The 19221-nt window shown below is 36.8% G+C and overlaps 1 long non-coding RNA gene across 1 annotated transcript; it reads left to right on the forward strand.

Moving 5' to 3' along the window:
* Window positions 1-1855: 1855 nt before the first annotated feature.
* On the forward strand, window positions 1856-11002 carry LOC143682765 (uncharacterized). Its single transcript, XR_013175268.1, has 3 exons — window positions 1856-1939; window positions 9616-9709; window positions 10909-11002. It is a non-coding gene; the product is annotated as an uncharacterized LOC143682765 (long non-coding RNA).
* Window positions 11003-19221: the final 8219 nt, after the last annotated feature.

Here is a 19221-nt window from a genome sequence, read left to right on the forward strand (position 1 = left end):
TTCTTGGGGGAATTTCCAGAATATTATCAGGAATCTGGTAATAAGTGGGTGAGAAAATTTGAACTGTTCCATTGATAAGGATAGTTACTACAGTCTGCTCCCTGTTATAGTGCTGCTGAAATACATGAGTGGAACATCTAAGCCATCCATGCCAGTGAGTAATACATAAATCATTTTAATTTGACTTTGAAATAAAGCTTGGGATGTTTCAGCAACAAACTTCCTCTCTAAGGGTGTTACTGATTAAACATGGGGTGTTCATGGCATTGAGGTTACAAAGGGAGAAAGAGTTTATTGTCATGTGAAGCAAAGAGAACAGATGGCCTTTGAACCTAAAATTTGTCTCCCTGAACTGTAGTAACTCTGAGTTTCAGAAGATGGGCAGGTTTTAGGATAAGTATAATGGCTCAAGATGGTGAAGTCAGAGATGATCTAGCTATTGAGCATGCATGACTGATTACATGCCTAGTCACAGAATGTATTTAAGAAAATAGTGGCCTTAAAATGATGATGGGCATGTGTTCTAGTTTGCTAGGTGCTAGAATGCAACACACCAGAGATGGATTGGCTTTTAATAAAAGGAGATTTATTTTGTTAGTTCTTCAGAGGAAAGGTAGCTAACTTGCAACTGAGTTTCTTATGTGGGAAGGCGCGTTCCAACAACTTTCCCCAGGGTGATTTCTTTCTGCATCTCCAAAGTCCTGGGCTGAGCTGCAAGTGTTAAGATGAGGTATGCTGAGCTGCTTGGGCTGTGCTTGTGGAGTTTCTCATTTAAGCACCAGCCAATTAAATCAAACATCATTCATTGCAGCAGGCATGCCTCCTAGTTAACTGCAGATGTAATCAACAACAGATAAGGTTCACATGCCATTGGCTCATGTCCACAGCAACAGAACTAGGTACCTTCATCTGGCCAGTTGACAACTGAATCTAACTACCACAGCATGCTTTTTGATATTATAATGAGGTATGGATCATTTAAAGGTTAAAGTTTAAGGTTCTGCATATGTCAGGCAGACCAAGTTTGGTTAGATCTATCTAGCTTTGTCTAGTAAGAAAGTTTAGATTAGTTCTGGGCTGACTCAAGTTCCTTCATTAATAAAAATTAAGGGGCTGTCTAGTGATCACAATTCTTCAAGTTATAAAACAGGATAAGGGGGTACAAGTGGAACCAGTCACAAGTTAACACAAGGCTTTTACAAGCATAAGGAAAAGAAACAATCATTATCAAAGATCAAGCCATCTGGGTTACAGCTCATTGAGTTTCAGTAGAGTTGGTATTTACTAGAAAGTAAAAATGTATTTATATAATAATTCAGTAATTATAATTGTTTGTTAACTCTTAAGTACTCAGTTACCACTCTGCCCTTTTATATCGTCCATTCCTCAATCTTGAGGGATATCCGGGCAACAAGTGCTCTGACTTCTTCATACGGAAAAAGAGCATTGACCTTATGGGGTAGAGAAATGAAACTGGTTGTTCTTGGAGTAACTGGTACTTCTAGTTTTAAGACATACTTGGTATAGGAACAATTTAAAGGCTTTAAGTGTCTGAAAAACCAACTTAAAAAGTAAATTGAAAATTAAAGCTTTAAATAAAAGTAGTAGAAAGATTCTGATTGTGTAATATAGTTGATGTGTAACTATATTACATTGGGGAAAATAACTTTTATAGATTTTTGGATAGCCTGGGATGTCCCTTAAGGATTTTAGGAAGAGTGTTGACAATATTTGCCTAAGATTTGCATAAGAGTAACCTCCAGAATGATCTCCTAACTCTATTTGAGGTTTCTTAACCAATGACAGTTTATTTTGTTTTATTTCATAGTACCAGGGAGGCTCACCCATAAGAGTCCTGTCCCACAGTGCCAGGGAAGCTTACCTCTGGAGTCACATCCTATGGTGCCAGGACAACTCATCCCTGGGAGTCACAGCCCAGGTAGTGATTATGTTTGCAGAGGTCACATCTGAACAAAAAGAAGGTTTGCAGGGGGTGACTCTTAAGTGTTAATTATAATTAGGCTTAGTTTTATAATTATGGAAATAAGTTTCATATGTGCAAGCCTCAAGATTGAGACCTGGCTTATTAGCATATTTTCTTATGAGACAGGACTCATCTATCTTAATGTTTATTTTAATAGGTTTTTCTGTTGTAAGTTTAAATAGGGATAATTTGTTTTCTAAAAAGGAGTGGATTTTAGATTGAGACCTTGAAACATTCTCTGATTATAGTTTCAGTAAATTGGGAGTCCCTCAGTGCTTGGGAGAACAGCAGAAATTCCACCAGATGGAGTCATCTTTTTTATAACTAATGCTGCTTCTTTAGCACTTTTAGAGCTGGAGAACCTTAACTTAGAGTCTTAGATGTCACACAGACACCAAAGTTCCAGGGAACAATTAGGTTACACATACAGAGTAAAGTATCTCAGAATTTAAAAGTAATAATTAAAGTTTATGAACAAATGTGACTACTGCAAGAGCTTACAATCTGGGCTCTAATTTTCCCACAAGTAACTTTTTTGATTAAAATTTTTTTTTGATGAGTACTTTTTAAAAATGAAGCTATTTCTAGAAATTAAAAAAACATTTGACAGTGAACTTATTTTGGGGTCATTAATTATAGACTACAACAGAAGTTTTGTTCTGTTTCATTCTTACACTTTTAATGGGGTTATGTTAATTAATAGGTACAACATTGCATTGATTTGCCTTGCTTCTCTTTTAAAGTTTATTTGTTGTTAAAGATGTAGTTCCAACTTGTAGCTGACTGCATGCATTTCTACAAAAGCATCAGAGTAAAGCAATGTAACTGAGAAGGAAATGTGATTGTTTCTGTGATATATGACATTTAAAAAAATAACTAAAACTAACAATTTAAGAAAATTTATTATTTTAACAGAGAATAAACGTTTAGTTTGCACAAATATGTTTGATATAAAAGCTTTTTACTAAATTTTAGTCAACATTGACAACAATAAATAAAATTCATTTCCACAAACCTTTTTTTTTTTTTTTTTTTTTTTTTTTTTTTAAGAGAGAGGAAGGAAAGGAAGGAAAGGAAGACAGAGAAGGAAGGAAGGATGGAAGGAAGGAAGGGAGGAAGAAAGGGAAACATCTTTATTTTTATTATATTTTGTTTGTTTGTTTGTTTTTTACATGGGCTAGGGCCGGGAATCGAACCGGGGTCCTCCGGCATGGCAGGCAAGCACTCTTGCCCGCTGAGCCACCGCGGCCCGCCCAAACCTTTTATATTTATTTAGATTTTGCCCTATACATTTCTGCTTTATATCCTGTGAAAAAGTTATTTTTCCTTTTGAAAAACTGTACCTTTAAATAAGTTTATTACATTTTGTCAGCATTGATTATGAAAAACAAAATCTATTTTTATAAGTCCTTTATAACTTTGTATATTTATTCAGGTCTTGTCTTATATATTTCTGCTTCTTATTCTGTGAAAGCTATTTAATTTACTTTAGGACAAAATTATACTTTCTCTTTATCAAAGTATACTCTACATGCTTTATACACCTACACACTTCAAAACAGATCTTTGAACTGCTTTTATACATCGTATAAAACAGAATAAAGCTTGTCAAAATAATACTTTTTTCACATTGAACACAAACTTACACTTTTCATCTTAAAGATTTAATAGATACAATGTTAGTTTATTTTATCAGTAAACTTTGTATAAATTTAGGGTAATGTATCTAGATAGAATAAAATTGTATGCATGTATTGCATTTAACAATGATAGTTCATAGGAGATGGTTTCCAGAAATTTTGCTTTCTTTAGTTTACCATTTTACCAGTATTTTAGTGAGATATATCATTTATAGTATCTGAAACAGCTGTTTTAATAGTATAGTACACTAAAATTATGAATGACTTCAAAAGCATACTGATTATCAGGCTTTGAAAAGCATAATTATTTAATTTGTTCCAAGCATAATCCAGGAAACCTTTTCATAGCTCTTAATAATATTTTCTTTTACTTACTGGAGCTTTCAAATTTGGTAATTGTATTGTATTCAATTACCCTCATCCCAAGGCTATAAAAATGTTTTGATAATGAGTTATCTTCTGTGGTTACAGTTGCAAAGGTATTATTATAAAAAAAAATTCTAAATTGGGGAATTACAGGACAAACTGTGCAAAACATGGCCTATTCCACAACATTCTTTCAGTCCTTATCACTCTTTATCTCCAAGCTCAGTAAAAGGAATGTTTAAGTCAAGCCTACACCTTTTCCCAATACTTTATGCACTCAGCCTTTCTCTGATAGCTTGCCTTGACTGGTTTACTTTTTTTTTTTTTTACTATTTCTGTTTGAATTTGGTCGAAGTTCAGGAGAAAGCTGTGGTAGCAGGGATAGGTGAAATAAAAGAATATGGAGGATTTATTTTTCTTAGTTATTTTACATTTTAAAAGCTGGAAAAAACTGTTTTAAAATCAGTTTTGTTTATTTAAATATCTACATGGCCTTTACCAACAGTCCTTGCCTAGTTGGGCTTTGATTCAGAGCCCAGGTTCTCAAAAACTTTTACAAGGTACTGCTTCTTGAATCTTCTTGGCTTAGGGAAAAAAGGTCTGAGTATTTGGGTTTATTGGTCTGAATGACAAGATTGAATTTTTTCTAATCCCACAGAGTTTTTAGTAGAATTTAGGAACTAAATTAAGCCAGAACACAGTAGGGGAAAGTAGGAGGAGTTTAAAGAACACTAGAAATTCATTTTTCTTAATATCTTGGGATTCTAGAAGTACATATACGTATATATATGCACACTATTTATCTTTCTATTTAAATAGAGCTCTTTTAGGAAATTTTTGTTTGTTAGTTTGGTATGTACAACTGGAGGTTGGAAAATACACATTGAACAAACAGATACAAATAGAAAGACACACAAAAAACAGAAACACAGAAATGTGACACTCACTAATTTGAACCATCATTTTTCTTTTTTCTGGTATGACTTGTAAGTAAGATATCATCCACATACTATAATAATGGAACAATTCCTTCTCTGGATTTAAGTTGCAGTGGATATTGTTTAATATGATTTATAGTTCCAGCTGTTGGAGTTTCATTTGAATTGGGATTACCATTTTGCATTTCGAGGTTTTCCATCAGCTTAAGTCTCCATCTTCTCACTTCCAAACCTCACAGAACACACATTTTCTAGGTTTCTTTCTCTGCTGTATTCCATTCTTTGCTTTCATAGGAGCCTGGTTCTAACTTTTTAAAAATGATTCACAAATGTTTTTTCTTGCTGAGTAATTCTTTGAAGAACACCTATTCTTTCAAAACTTATGATATGCCTCTGCTTTTATGGCTTTTAAGATTTTTTCAGGGATGGGGTGGTTTGCCCCTTTTTCTGAATGAACATCAGTGCCACTTGCATTGTACAAGTTTGTCCTGGATGCACTATTATTGATAAACAATCTGGAGAAAAAGTTATTTGGGCCTGTAGTTTGGTTAACAGATTCTTCCCTAGCAAGGGAACCAAACATTTTAGGTACATACAGGAAGCCACTGAACATTCCTTTTATAGTAGCTGATTGGTGGGAAATCATGTTAGGCTTTTATTCACTCTCCTGTATTAATAAGAAAGTCAATGAATTGTTCTCCTACCTGTACTGTCACCTGAGGTTCCTGGTGGGAGATTCAGAGAGTGGGGTTTCTTCAAGTAGAACCACTGAGCCCCTTTACTCCAGGTTGCTGTCTGGTGCATTGTCTCATTGAGGCATCTGGAATTTGGGTTGCCCAGCTTCCGTTGGTGTTTTTCTCCAGGGGCGTTGAGGGAAATCCCTCTTTCAGCACCCTTCTTTCATGTAGTATGCACATTGGTTGGTTCCTAATTTCTTAAAAATTTCTCCTATTCCATGGGCCCAGGGATCTTACCTTTCTGCTGTTGTCTCATACTGGTTGTCTTTGGTTCAGTCTTCTATAACTTGATCTCTGTATTACAAATATTCAGGAGTTATAGCATTTGGTTTGGTAGAAAGTAAGGAAATATTTCATTGCATACTGAAGCTGGAGCTACCTGGGCTACGGTGGCTCAGCAGACAGAGTTCTCGCCTGCCATGCCAGAGACCCGGGTTCATTTCCCGGTGCCTGCCCATGCAAAAAAAAAAAAAAAAAAAAAACCACCAAATATGAAGTATGTGAATTTTCTTTTGTTGACATTTTCCCCTGCTTCCTCATCTCCAAACCTCAGAGAATACACATTTTCTAAGTTTCTTTCTCTGCTGTGTTCCATTTGTTGCTCTCATAGGAGCTTACTTCTAACTTGTTTAAAATGGTAAACAAATGTTTTTTCTTGCTGAGTATTTATTTCCTTGGGAAAAAAAATCTATTCTTTCAAAGCTCATTCCTTAGGTTATTTGTCTCATTGCTGCCTCACTGTTTTTTTAAAAAAAAATAATGAAGTAACTCATTTGGTTAAATTGAAATGTTTTTGCCTTTCCCTAAAAAATGCTTTCCTCTGACCTTTATGAGAGTGACATTGCAAAAAGAAATTAATGCAACAGATTGTGTTTATCAGCTAATAGATGCACCTTAGATGTATGACTATTGCCTAGCTCATGAATTACTTAAGCTTTTATACATGCAGAATAAATTGACCCATCTCTGAATACATCACCTATTAGTCATTAGAGGATAACTGTTTCACAGGAATCTGAAGAGTCCTGTGTGAGGGTCAGCATCCATTTTAACCTTGAAGTCAGGAACATGGTGAAGCAATGATAATTCCCTGGCCTGAAAGGAAGGGGAGACAAAAGGAATACATGTGAGGAAAGAGGATGCAAGAATAGATGTGAGAAAAAGTGGTGAAGAGGGAGAAAAAAATAGAAGAATGGGGGAGGTATGGAAGATAATGCAGGTCTTAATATATAAATAATAATAAATATAAACTAATATTTATAAATACATAAGTAAATAAATAATAAAGGGGTCTGTGCTGGTTTGAAAGGAAGTATGGCCCCTAAGAAAGCCATGTTTTAATATAAATCCCATTTCATAAAGGTAGAATAATCCATATTCAATACTGTATATTTGAAACTGTAATGAGATCATCTCCCTGGTTGATGTGATTTAGTTAAGAATGGTTGTTAAACTGGATTAGGGGATGACATGTCTCCACCCATTTGAGTGGGTCTTGATTAGTTTCTGAAGTCCTATAAAAGAGGAAACATTTTGGAGAATGAGAGATTCGGAGAGAGCAGAGGATGTTGCAGCACCACAAAGCAGAGTCCACCAGCCAGTTACCTTTGGAGATGAAGAAGGAAAACACCTCCCGGGGAGCTTCATGAAACTGGAAGCCAGGAGAGAAAGCTAGCAGATGATGCCATATTTGCCATGTGCCCTTCCAGCCAAGAGAGAAACCCTGACTGTGTTCACCATGTGCCTTCTCACTTGAGAGAGAAACCCTGAACTTCATCGGCCTTCTTGAACCAAGGTATCTTTCCCTGGATGCCTTTGATTGGACTTTTCTATAGACTTGTTTTAATTCTCAGCCTTAGAACTATAAACTAGCAACTCATTAAATTCCCCTTGTTAAAAGCCATTCCGTTTCTGGTATATTGCATTCCAGCAGCTAGCAAACTAGAACAGGGTCTAAACTATACCACAGATGCTATAGGTTTGATAGAAAGAACGGTCCTCTGAGGATTGGAAGCAATGCTTTCCAGTTCTGCATATCCTGCACATGTGCTATCCAGGGAATCTAAGGAATTTGACTGTAAATCAAGTACTTTGGGAAATGTAGTGCCTTTTTTTAAAAGTAACTAGTATTTATTTATTGTGTGCTTATAACATAACAGACATTATTCAAGCACTTGAATGGATTATGTCATTTAATTCTCACTCAAGCTTAGGAATTAGGTTCTATCATTGACCTCATTTTACTGCTGTGGAAACTGAGGCACAAATAGCTCTGTAATTTGCCTGAGGTCACAATGGGAGTTGTAGCAGTTACTGTTTGCTGCCACTCATCCCCTACTGTCTTCTTCTTGAGCAGAACCCAGGTAGTTTGGGTTGGCAATATAACCCCAACCCCAGTTCGGGGAGAGGAATCATAACAGACTAAATCAGTCTGGTTAGCCCATTCTCCAGCCTTCTACACATTTCCCAACCGCCCTTGCAAATGACCACGTGACCCGTTTCTGACCAATGAGATATAGGGAGAAGTCTGCCGGGGGGGCTTTTGGGGAAGTTTTGATCCTTGTTAAACGTAATGCACGTTTTCTGCTCTTCTCTTCTTTCTTCTTACTTGGGTTGATGGGATGAAGATGTCGCACTTGAAGTTGTGGCAGCTACTTTGCAACCACAGGGAAACAAGTCTTAGGAAGAAGGTCATTATGCTGAGGATGGCAGAGTGGAAAGTGAAAGGAGCCTGGACTTTGAACACATTCTTGGGCTACCACGCTAAACCTGGATTCACCTCCCCGCAGATTTCTTAAGATGTGATGATGTGAGGCAATCAAATATTGTCAGTACTGCTAGAAATTTGACAGGCTTGGCCAAATTTGCAGCTGCATGTACATCAACTGATATGGGAACAGAACTAGATTTTGGACATAAGAAGCCTTTTTTGTTTTAGGCTAGCAGGTTGCTGCTCAGTACTGCAGAATTCCATCTCCTCCAGCACTGCACATCCTCGACCTTGACTCCACATACACAGTTATTACTTTTAACCCAGGAACAGAGGCAAAATGTAGCAAATTTTAGGACTATGAACACTGATGAAGTTTTAATGAACTAAAATATTGTTTAGTCTAACTTTACTGTCTAAAACCAGAATGATGATGATAAATTTTGCAAATAAACCTTACATCACACTACAAATATTCTTTTCAAAGGACCTATATTCTGTGTCTCTCTGCACTGTTTTCACACAACTACTTATTGACCTTTATAGTCTTTTCCAGGAACTTTATGCTAAAATAGCTTCACTTTCCCGCACACACATTCTCTGTTTTATTAATCTTCATATTCCCAGCATCAAGTACCTAGTGCATAGTAGGAATTTGATAGATACTCTGTTGTGGAATTAAAATTGCATAATATCTCCTTCTACTAAATAATTATCAAATTCATAGGCCATTCAGGAATTACAAGGACGTATTAACATTTTCCTGGTCTTCAGAGATCATTTCATAATAATTATTTAAAATTTAAAGAAATGTAAATTGATGAAGAAAAGAAATTTGATAAGTTAGCAATAAATGACAGGTTTTCAATGAATAATTGAACTGAATGGAATGGGATTTTAAAAAGCTACATGTTCTAGGAAAATGTAAATTGTCATTGAAATAAAATATTTCACTACATTGTTTTTGAGGCAACAAGAAATTAGTGAACTTTTAAAATATGTCTGATTTACAGTCAAGGAGCAATTAACATTGAGGAGGCAAGAGTTCCATTATTAAGTGTTTCATTTTGTCATAAATATAATGATATCAGATGAGATCATGGCTTCTGAGTATGGTGAGTTGCATTCATAGGGAACTCTTGCTCTCTGACATCAGTATTAAATGGAATTCCACTTAATATAAAAACCTTTCCCCCTCTGAAGATGCTATTTAAACCTAGAGGCTCTCATTGCATTGCAGGTCAAAATAGAGTGACATCTGAAATTTAAGCTGTACTGGAATGAATGAACTGGATGGAGTTAACTCTGGACAGAGATGGACACAAAGATCTAAAGTAAATGAGAGGTGAACTAATGCTAAGATGCTCTTGTTTTTCTCGTTCTTTTTATTTTATTTTTAGGGAAGAGTAGAATAATTTAAAGATAAAGGTCCCATTGTTCTTTTCAAAATCATTATGGTTTAAGGTGGTAAGAAGTACCACAAGTGCACCCTTCAAAATCACAGGCAAAACAATAATAAAAATAATTACTACAGCTATAAAGACACTTTATTTTGTTTAAGCCGCCCTTTTCATTTTCTGAAATTAAACATATCTATAAATAAACATTTATTCTAAATGGCCTTTATGCCTAGCATAATGAGAAGTTATAATAAATTCTGCAAACTCATTAGTAACACATTTATGAGAAATAAAAACAGTTTCAGAATTCAACCATAACCTAAATGCAAATTTTGTGCTTATTGTAACATGGTAATCATTTACAAAGTAGTTACCTAATAACCAAAGCATATTATGGAGTATTGGAAATACCTATAATTTGTGTTGCCTAGAACCATTTAAGCCATAGTCAACTTTCAATCTTCATTTCATTATAGTGATATCATCTCCTGACCCAGAATGCAATCTTGGAGTACACAACACATGCACAATATATTACAAAGAAAAAGTTGACTAGGAGAATCTAACAAGATTTAAAAAAAAAAGAAACTAAAATCCAAACAAACAAACAAAAAAACCCAACTACAAATCTGGTCTTTTCCTTTAAGGACTTAGTGTAGACATAACAGTATATTTAATTTTCATCTTCTCTCTTGGACCATAGTCTCCATGAGGATAGGAACTGGGTTTGATTTACTGCTGAAATCCATAGTATCTGGTATATACTGAATGAATATAGAATCAAGAAATGTGGCTACCAGCAGCTCTCAAAACTTCCTTGTTATACTTCCAAGATGGTGGATGTTGCCATTCACCTCACTTCTACCTGTTGCCCTTCTCTTGGTTTTCTGTAATTTGCAATGGGAATAAGGCATTGGAAAATGAAAATTAGTCCTCTTGTCAGGAAGGATAGGGAACCCTATTAGTTGGATTGAATGTGAGTTGAATTAAGGATATGTCATGGATATTGGTTTCAAGTCTAATTCCTTACTTTATGGTTTGCCTCCAGTTCTTAAAGGTTAGTGCTGAAAGTTTCATCTAATTCAGAGAGTTGGTTAGTATGGTTCTTGTTAATCAAAATTTTATTTTATCAGGGAAAGACAGCATCTGCCTGAAGAAGCAACACGAATCAGTGGATAAATTTCCTTATTATGAAATTTAAGCTTCATCATTTAACTTTATTGCTGCTTCATTTCAATAAAATATTTCTTTTATATTAAGTGTGGCTTAAAAACATCATTAATAAGAAATAGAAGGTCTCAACAAATGAATTACAAGTAAAGAGATTCAATCAGTCATCAAAAATCTACCTACAAAGAAAGCCCAGGGCCAGATGGCGTCACAGGGGAATTTTATCGAACTTTCCAAAAAGAACTAACACCAATCCTGCTCAAACTTTTCCAAAAAATTGAGGAAAAAGGAACTCTACCTAACTCATTTTATGAAGCTGATATCATTTTAGTACAAAAACTGGGTAAAGATGGTATAAGACAAGAAAACTACAGACCAATCTCCCTAATGAACATAAATGCAAAACTTCTCAATAAAATATTAGCAAATTGAATCCAACAATACATTAAAAGAATTATACACCAAGATCAAGTGGGGTTTATACCAAGAATGCGAGGATGGTTCAACACAAGAAAATCAATTCATGTAATACAACACATTAACAAATTGAAAGGGAAAAAATCACATGATCATCTCAATTGATGCTGAAAAAAACATTTGACAAAATTCAGCATCCTTTTCTCATAAAAGCGCTCCAAAAGATAGGAATCAAAGGTAACTACCTCAATATGATAAGGGGAAAACTGATAGCCAGCATTATTCTCAATGGAAAGAGATTGAAATCTTGCCCCTAAGATCAGGTACAAGGTAAGGATGTGCACTGTCACCACTATTGCCCAACATTGTGCTAGAAGTTCTAGCTAGAGCAGTCAGTAGGGGCAAAGAAATAAAAGGCATCCAAATTGGAAAGGAAGAAGTAAAACTCTCATTATTTATAGATGATATGATACTATACTTGGAAGATCCTGAGAAATCTACAGCAAAGTTACTTGAGCTAATAAATCAACAAGGTGGTGGGATATGAAATTAATGTGCAAAAATCAGTAACTTTTCTATATACAAGCAATGACCTAGCTGAGGAGTCAGTTAAGGGAAAAAAATCCATTCAAAATAGCAATTAAAAGAGTCAAGTACTTAGGAAAGAACTTAACTAGGGATGTAAAGGACTTGTACACAGAAAACTACATAACATTGTTAAAAGAAATCAAAGGAGATCTAAATAGGTGGAAAGACATTCCTTGCTCATGGATAGGAAGTCTAAATATAGTTAAGATGTCAATTCTCCCCAAATTGATTTACAGATTCAACACAGTATCAATCAAAATTCCAACAACCTACTCGGAAGATTTGGAAAAGCTAACTACCAAATTCATGTGGAAGGGAAAGAGACCCCAATAGCTAAAAGTATCCTGAAAAAGAAGAATGAAGTGGGAAGATTAACACTCCCTGAGTTTAAAACCTATTATAAAGCCACAGTGATCAAAACAGCATGGTACTTGCACTGTCACCACTATTGCACAACATTGTGCTAGAAGTTCTATCTAGAGCAATCAGTAGGGGCAAAGAAATAAAAGGCATCCAAATTGGCTTTTATTGGAAGCATTGACCAGTGGAATAGAATCAAGAGTACAGAAATAGACCACCAAATCTATAGTCAACTGATTTTTGACAAGGCCCTCAAATCCTCTGAACTGGGACAAAATAGTCTTTTTGATAATTAGGCATGGAAGAATTGGATATCAATAGCCAAAAGAATGAAAGAGGACCCCTATCTTACACTCTACACAAAAACTAATTCAAAGTGGATGAAACACCTAAATATAAGAAGTATCACCATACAGCTTCTAGAGGAAACTTAGGGAAACATCTTTAAGACATAGTAATAATAGGAGGTAGTTTCCTAAACTTTACACCAAAGCACAAGCAACAAAAGGAAAGTAGATGAATGGTAACTCCTCAAAATCAAATGCATCTTCACTTCAAAAGACTTTGTCAAAAAGGTGAAGAGGCAGCCAAGTCATTGGGAGAAAATATTTGGAAATCATATATCAAACAAAGATTTGATTTCCTGTATATACAAAGAAATCATACAACTCAACAACAAAAGAACAAACAATCCAATTATGAAATGGGCTAAAGATATGAATAGGCATTTTTCTGAAGAGCAAATACAGATGGCTCAAAAGCACATGAAGAAATGCTCATTTTCATTGACTATAAGGGAAATGCAGATCAAGACTACAATGAGATACCACCTCACACCTGTAAGAATGGCTGCTATTAAACAGTCAGGAAACTATACATGTTGGAGAGGATATGGAGAAACTGGGACACTTATGCACTGCAGGTGGGAATGTATAATGGTGCAGCCACTATGGAAGACTGTTTGGTGGTTTCTTTGGAAACTAAATGTCAAGTTGCCCTATGACCCAGCAATAGCACTACTTGGTATATACCCAGAAGAGCTGAAAGCAACAACACAAACAGACATTTGCACACTGATATTCATAGCAGCATTATTCATAATTGCCAAAAGATGGAAACAAACCAAATGCCCATCAACAGACGAGTGTATCAACAAAATGCGGTATATACATACAAGGGAATATCATGCAGCAGTAAGACAAAATGATGTCCTGAAGCACATGACAAGATGGATGAGCCTTGAGGACATAATGCTGAGCAAAATTGGCCAGACAAAAAAGGACAGATACTGTATGGTTCCACTTTTATGACCAGCATAAATGTATAATCAGAGGCTTATAATACAGAATATAGGGGACTTAGAGATACATAGACGCTAGAGAAGAGTGATCTGTTAGCTAATGAGGTTGAACTCCAATGTAAGGGAATAGATAGGCGTGAAGGTGGTTCTCTGCTGGGTCTGTAAGTAATATTCCCATATTGAAGATGAACAAGATTGAAAGGGGTTGTATAGACCTACATATCCCACTGATTAACCCTAGAAATATGAATTAGTTCTCACAAGAAGTACTTCAAAGATATGATTCTTGTATAAAGAGTGTTTAAGTCCAGGGTACAGGGGGAAAAACTGCTATTGCATGCTATGAGCTGTGTTCAAAAGGAAACCATCAGCACTACCACAGCAACAGCAGAGCTAAATAATGGGGGAGGGACAAGATTTAAGAGGACGTTTAGATTTCCTATTGGGTGAAGGTGTGTTTGTTGGCTTTCTGTCACTTGGGAACAATGAAATTATCTAAAACTGAGAATGATGAACTGTGGACTTTGGGCCTTCTACATGATGCTTGATGAATGCAGGTGGCTGAAGGATGCACTAACGGAGAAGTAGTTTATCGAACGATGGTGCATACTTATGAAGGAAGGTTGTGCTGCTACAAAAAGGAACAAAGGCATGAGGCATGCAACGATGTGAATGAACATGTGGGACATTTGGTGAGACAAAATAAGCCAGAAACAAAAGAACAAGAATGATATGGTCACCTTTAGAAAATGCTTACAAGAAAACAGGGGCCTAGATTGTAAGCTTTTAGAGTGGACACATTTTTAGAGTGGTGATTATTATTTCTGAATTTTGAGAGGCTGTTTTACATATATAACCTGATATTTAGAGGTAAGAATGAAGCCGAACAGCTTGGGGTTAAAGTAATTCAGAACATAGAGTAAGGAAGACAGTGTCTATATTTTAGAACCACACATACACTTTGAGACTAAGGGAAAAAAGATTTATTTGGTCTGGAACTAAAATTTTCTGTAGTTCATAATCTAATTCAACCATTTGAACAATTGAAACACAGGGAGCACAGAATAAGAAAGAGGTCCTTTAATCCTCTATAGATTATTGTAATGCTTGGATACATCCTAGAGTATATTAAGCAGATAATCAAAAAGCATTGGCAAAGTCTCCTGAGGGATGGGGAAAAAAAATGAAACTATTAAACCTTACCATCAAGGATGGTAACCTTACACAAATCAATAGTCTATGCCCTTGATCAGGAGGGCATGTGAATCTTGCCTTCTTTTGAAGCTTATGTAGATAGCAGAGAAGCTTAGACTACCTATAGACATGCCTAAGAGTTACTTCTGGAGGACCTTTGTTGTTTTTAGATGTGGACTCAGTTTCTGTAAGCAAGTGAAATCATTGCCCTCCCCTCTATGTGGGACCTGACATCCAAGGGTGAAAGTCTCCCTGGCGATATGGGAGATGACTCCTAGGGTTGAATCTAGACCTGGCACCTTGGTATCAACAATTCTATCCTGACCAAAAAGGGGAAAAGAAGGGTAATTAATAAAGTATCAGTGGCAGAGAGAGTTCCAATAGAGTTGAAAGGCTACTCGGGAGGTTGCTCTTATGCAAGCTGAAGTTAGATCTATCATAACCTGCCAACCACCAACCAGGATTACATTACAGCCAATCCTAAAGAACACCTTAGGGCAATATATAAGATTCCATAAGGGTTCCAGGCACTAGAGCAACTTTCCAGAAACCTACAACCTCCAGATGGGTCCCTGGTCCAGATAAATCCTAAAACCTAGCCCAGCCTCTCCGAAACATCAGATAGTTCCATCTCCCTACCCAATATTAGTGACAGGCCCTTCCAATGTGAAAAATTTGGAATCTCCATAGCCCAGACACCCCTAAAGAGAGGGATGGAGAGATCAAAGGTGGTGGTGGAATTATACAGAGAAGATAGGATTTAACAAATGCGTATGAATGCTGAATCATTAAATTGATGTCTTTTAGTCTCCAGTATTTTAGAGCAAGTGGAAGTAAAAACCTTTAACCCATGTCAACTCTGAAATATGTTCTACAACTAAGTGTGGTGCTGTGCTTCGAAACTTATAGCTTTTTGTATATATGCTATTTTTCACAAAAAAAATAAGGGAAAAAGTGGATTGTGATGATTAAACAAAATTATTAACCCTCTAGCCTACTATATCCTTGAGCAGCTAGAAGGACATATATGAGAGGATCATGTGGTATAGCCCATGGCAAACTCTCAGATCTTTCCTATAACCACTTGCTCAAGAGTGCTTTGAAAACTATTGCCTTTTTATTTCTTTGCTTTGTATATATGTTATAGTATACTAATAAAAAAAGTTTAAAAACTACATCATTAATGTGAAAAAATTATTAAATACTTTAACTGAACATGGTTTATACGAACCTTGTCATTTAGGAAGTTAAAAATCACACATATGAGGCAGAAATATTTGTAGGATTTAAATGCTTTATGCAAATACAGACAGTTCCCTGATATAAAGTTTATGATTAATAATAGCTAATACTTATTGAGTCCATACTATGTACCAGGCAGTGTGTGAAGAAGCACTTTATGCATATTATCTCCATTATCCCTCCAATGATACATGAGACAGGTATTTAAGTATCCTTAGTATACAGATGAGGAAGGTGAGGTATCAGCAAATTAAATAACCTGCCTAAGGTCACACAGCTGTGACATGACTCCGGGTCAAGTGCCAAGACCCAGGCTCTTAACTTCTCTATCCCTCTCCACCCCTCAGCTCACCTCCTCCTCTCCTACAAATCTGCCACCTACTAACAGCTAAATTTGTGGGCTCTGCTTTTGGAGGACCATTCTCTTGGAGTAGGATAAGGATTGTGACAGACAAATGGCATACTGAATGTAACAACTGAAATCCTTGGGAAACTAGGTAGTGCTAAAGTGCTGTTGAGAGCAGAGCACTCTGTGTGTAGGTGTGTGAACACTATATTTTGCCTATTTTTTCTTCCTGTAAACCTACAACTGCTCTATAAAATAGACTCTATTATTAAAAAAAAAAAAAAAAAAAAAACAAGAAAAAAACAGGGCAGCCCTGAAAGAACCAAATTATTAGTTAGATCAACTTCATCCTACACTCTGGGCAATCAAGGCTCCAGACTATTTAAAGGAACTCTTCTTTATTTAATCCATAAATAAACTTTAATAAAGGAGGTTTATGTCTGATTCCCCTTCAAGGTTCTGTCCTGGCTCTCTGCCCTTCCCTTCATTCTTGACTTCCAAATAAAAGAGCCTATATTGTTGCCTCTACTACCTCATTGGCCATCACTCCTCAAACCACTGAAATCTGACTTCTACATCCATCCCTTTACTGGAAGTGCTCTCACAAAGGTCAGCCATATCATAAACCATCATCATAATAACTAGTGCTTCTTGGGGATTTATTGGGAGCTAAATGCTGGGATCAGTGCTTTATACATTGGTGAGCCATGGAGCCATACAGGACCAGCAGATGGTTTTAGCTTAGTGGTCTCAGGTTTTGAAAATCAAGTAAAAAATAGAAAAAACCAGAATGAGATATGCTGCCCAGTTAACTATTCTCATGATACCCACCTCTTACACAATGGTAATGCACATACACTTGGCTCTTTCTCACCTCCATCAATTATGTCACCTGTCTGACCCTTATAGGAACATGACTTACTATTCCTGTTTTGTTTTTTTTTTTTTTTTTTTACATGTGCAGGCACCGGGAATCAAACCTGGGTCCTCTGGCATGGCAGGCAAGCATTATCCCTGTTTTACATTGATAATCTGGTTAGGACTTTATGGGTGCCAGGAAAAGAGACCCCCTTAAACTAGCTCAAGTAAAAGGAGGGGTGTTATTAAACAGATGTATTAGGATAACAAGTCAAGGGCAGGAATTGTGGTAGACTTGGACTCATGGAAACTGAAACTGGCAGTAAAAGAACCACAAGCCTCCATTTTTAGTGTCTCTGCTTCTGGTTACATAGTAGCTCCATTCCCCTCTTGCCACTGACAGGTTTTCTCTGCCTACACATCATTTCAGTTCCTTCATTGCCATAAAGTTTCTCATGCCCACCTCATCCCCAACCAGCTAGCTCCAGGCATCCTTTCCTTTATGTTCTGTGTTCATTTGCAAGTTGCCAGAATGTGATATACCAGAAACAGAACTGCTTTTTAAAAGGAAAATTTATTAATTTGCAAGTTTATAGTTCTAAGACCGTTAAAATGTCCAAATTAAGGCATCCAGGGAAGGATACTTTGGCTCAAGAAGGCCAATGATGTTCAGGGCTTCTTGCTCAGTTGGAAAGGCACAAGGCTAGCTTTCTTTCCAGGCTTCTTCAATGGCTTCCCCGAGGCTCTATTTGTTCTGTTGGCTCTGTCAGTTCTGGTAGCTCTAAAGATTTTTCCAAAATGGTTCCCTCTAAAAGGGCTTCAGTAAGCAATCCCACCTTGAATGGGTGGAGACACATCTCCATGGAAATCATCTAAAAAAGTTACCACCCACAATTGCGTGGGTCATATTTCCATGGAAACAATAAAAAAGATTCCACCCAGCAATATTGAATGAGGATTAAAGGATATGGCTTTTTGGGGTACACAATAGATTCAAACTGGCACATTCCACCCTTTGGACCCTAAAAAGACATGTTCTTTCCAAATGCAAAATACATTCATTCCATCACAATATCAGAAAGCCTTAAACCATTTCAGTAACAATACAAACACAATACAAAGTCAGAAACAGTACAAAATCTCATCATAGTCAGCTACAGGCATGGTCTGTTCTAAGGAAAAATTCTCCTCTGGCTCTGGACCTGTAAAACTCTTAACAAGTTATCTGCTGCCAATATACAAAGGAGGGACAGTCAGATTCATGTTTTCATTTCCACAGAGAAAATTGGAAGGAACACAGGGTCAACCGACCCAAAAGCTCCAGGCAAACTCCATTAGATTTTAAAGTCTGAGAGTCATCTATCCTTGGGCCTTAGGAAGTGGCACTTTCACCTTTTCCAAGGGCCTATGCAGTGGCCCACCTCTCTCCAAATACAGCCTTTAGGGACACTGGGGAGACCACCTTTTTCTCTGCTCCATCCTCTTCAAACATCGGGGCTGCACCTGGGCTCTCTGCCTTCTCCAGGGAACATGCTCAACATTTCCAGAACAAGGGGGTGACAGCCAGGCTCTCCCCAATCCCCAAGGAATATGCTCTACCCTTTCCAAGGCCTGAGGTGGCAAAATTCTTCCTGAGCAAGGAGGTGGAAGGCCCACCTTCTGCCTTCAGGGCAAACTCACCCTCTCCAAGTACATGGATGAGTACACTCTCCTGGCAAGTTTTCTTAACTTCAGACCTTAGCTTCCACAATTCTGCCTCAGAAGTTATTTTTCCTTTAATTTGTCTCTTTTCTCTCCTTTTTGGTCCAGACTGACTGTGATTCCATTTATACAGATCCCACAACACTCTTGTTGGTTTCCTATGCAATACACTGGGATCATGCCCATCAGACAAAAGGACTTTCCACAAATCCTTCCTGGATGCCATCCTTTCTTGTCCTTTAATGGCTGACTCCTCCCATGTTTGGTTAA

This window comes from Tamandua tetradactyla, chromosome 5 (assembly GCF_023851605.1).
Source record: "Tamandua tetradactyla isolate mTamTet1 chromosome 5, mTamTet1.pri, whole genome shotgun sequence".
Lineage (NCBI taxonomy): Eukaryota > Metazoa > Chordata > Mammalia > Pilosa > Myrmecophagidae > Tamandua > Tamandua tetradactyla.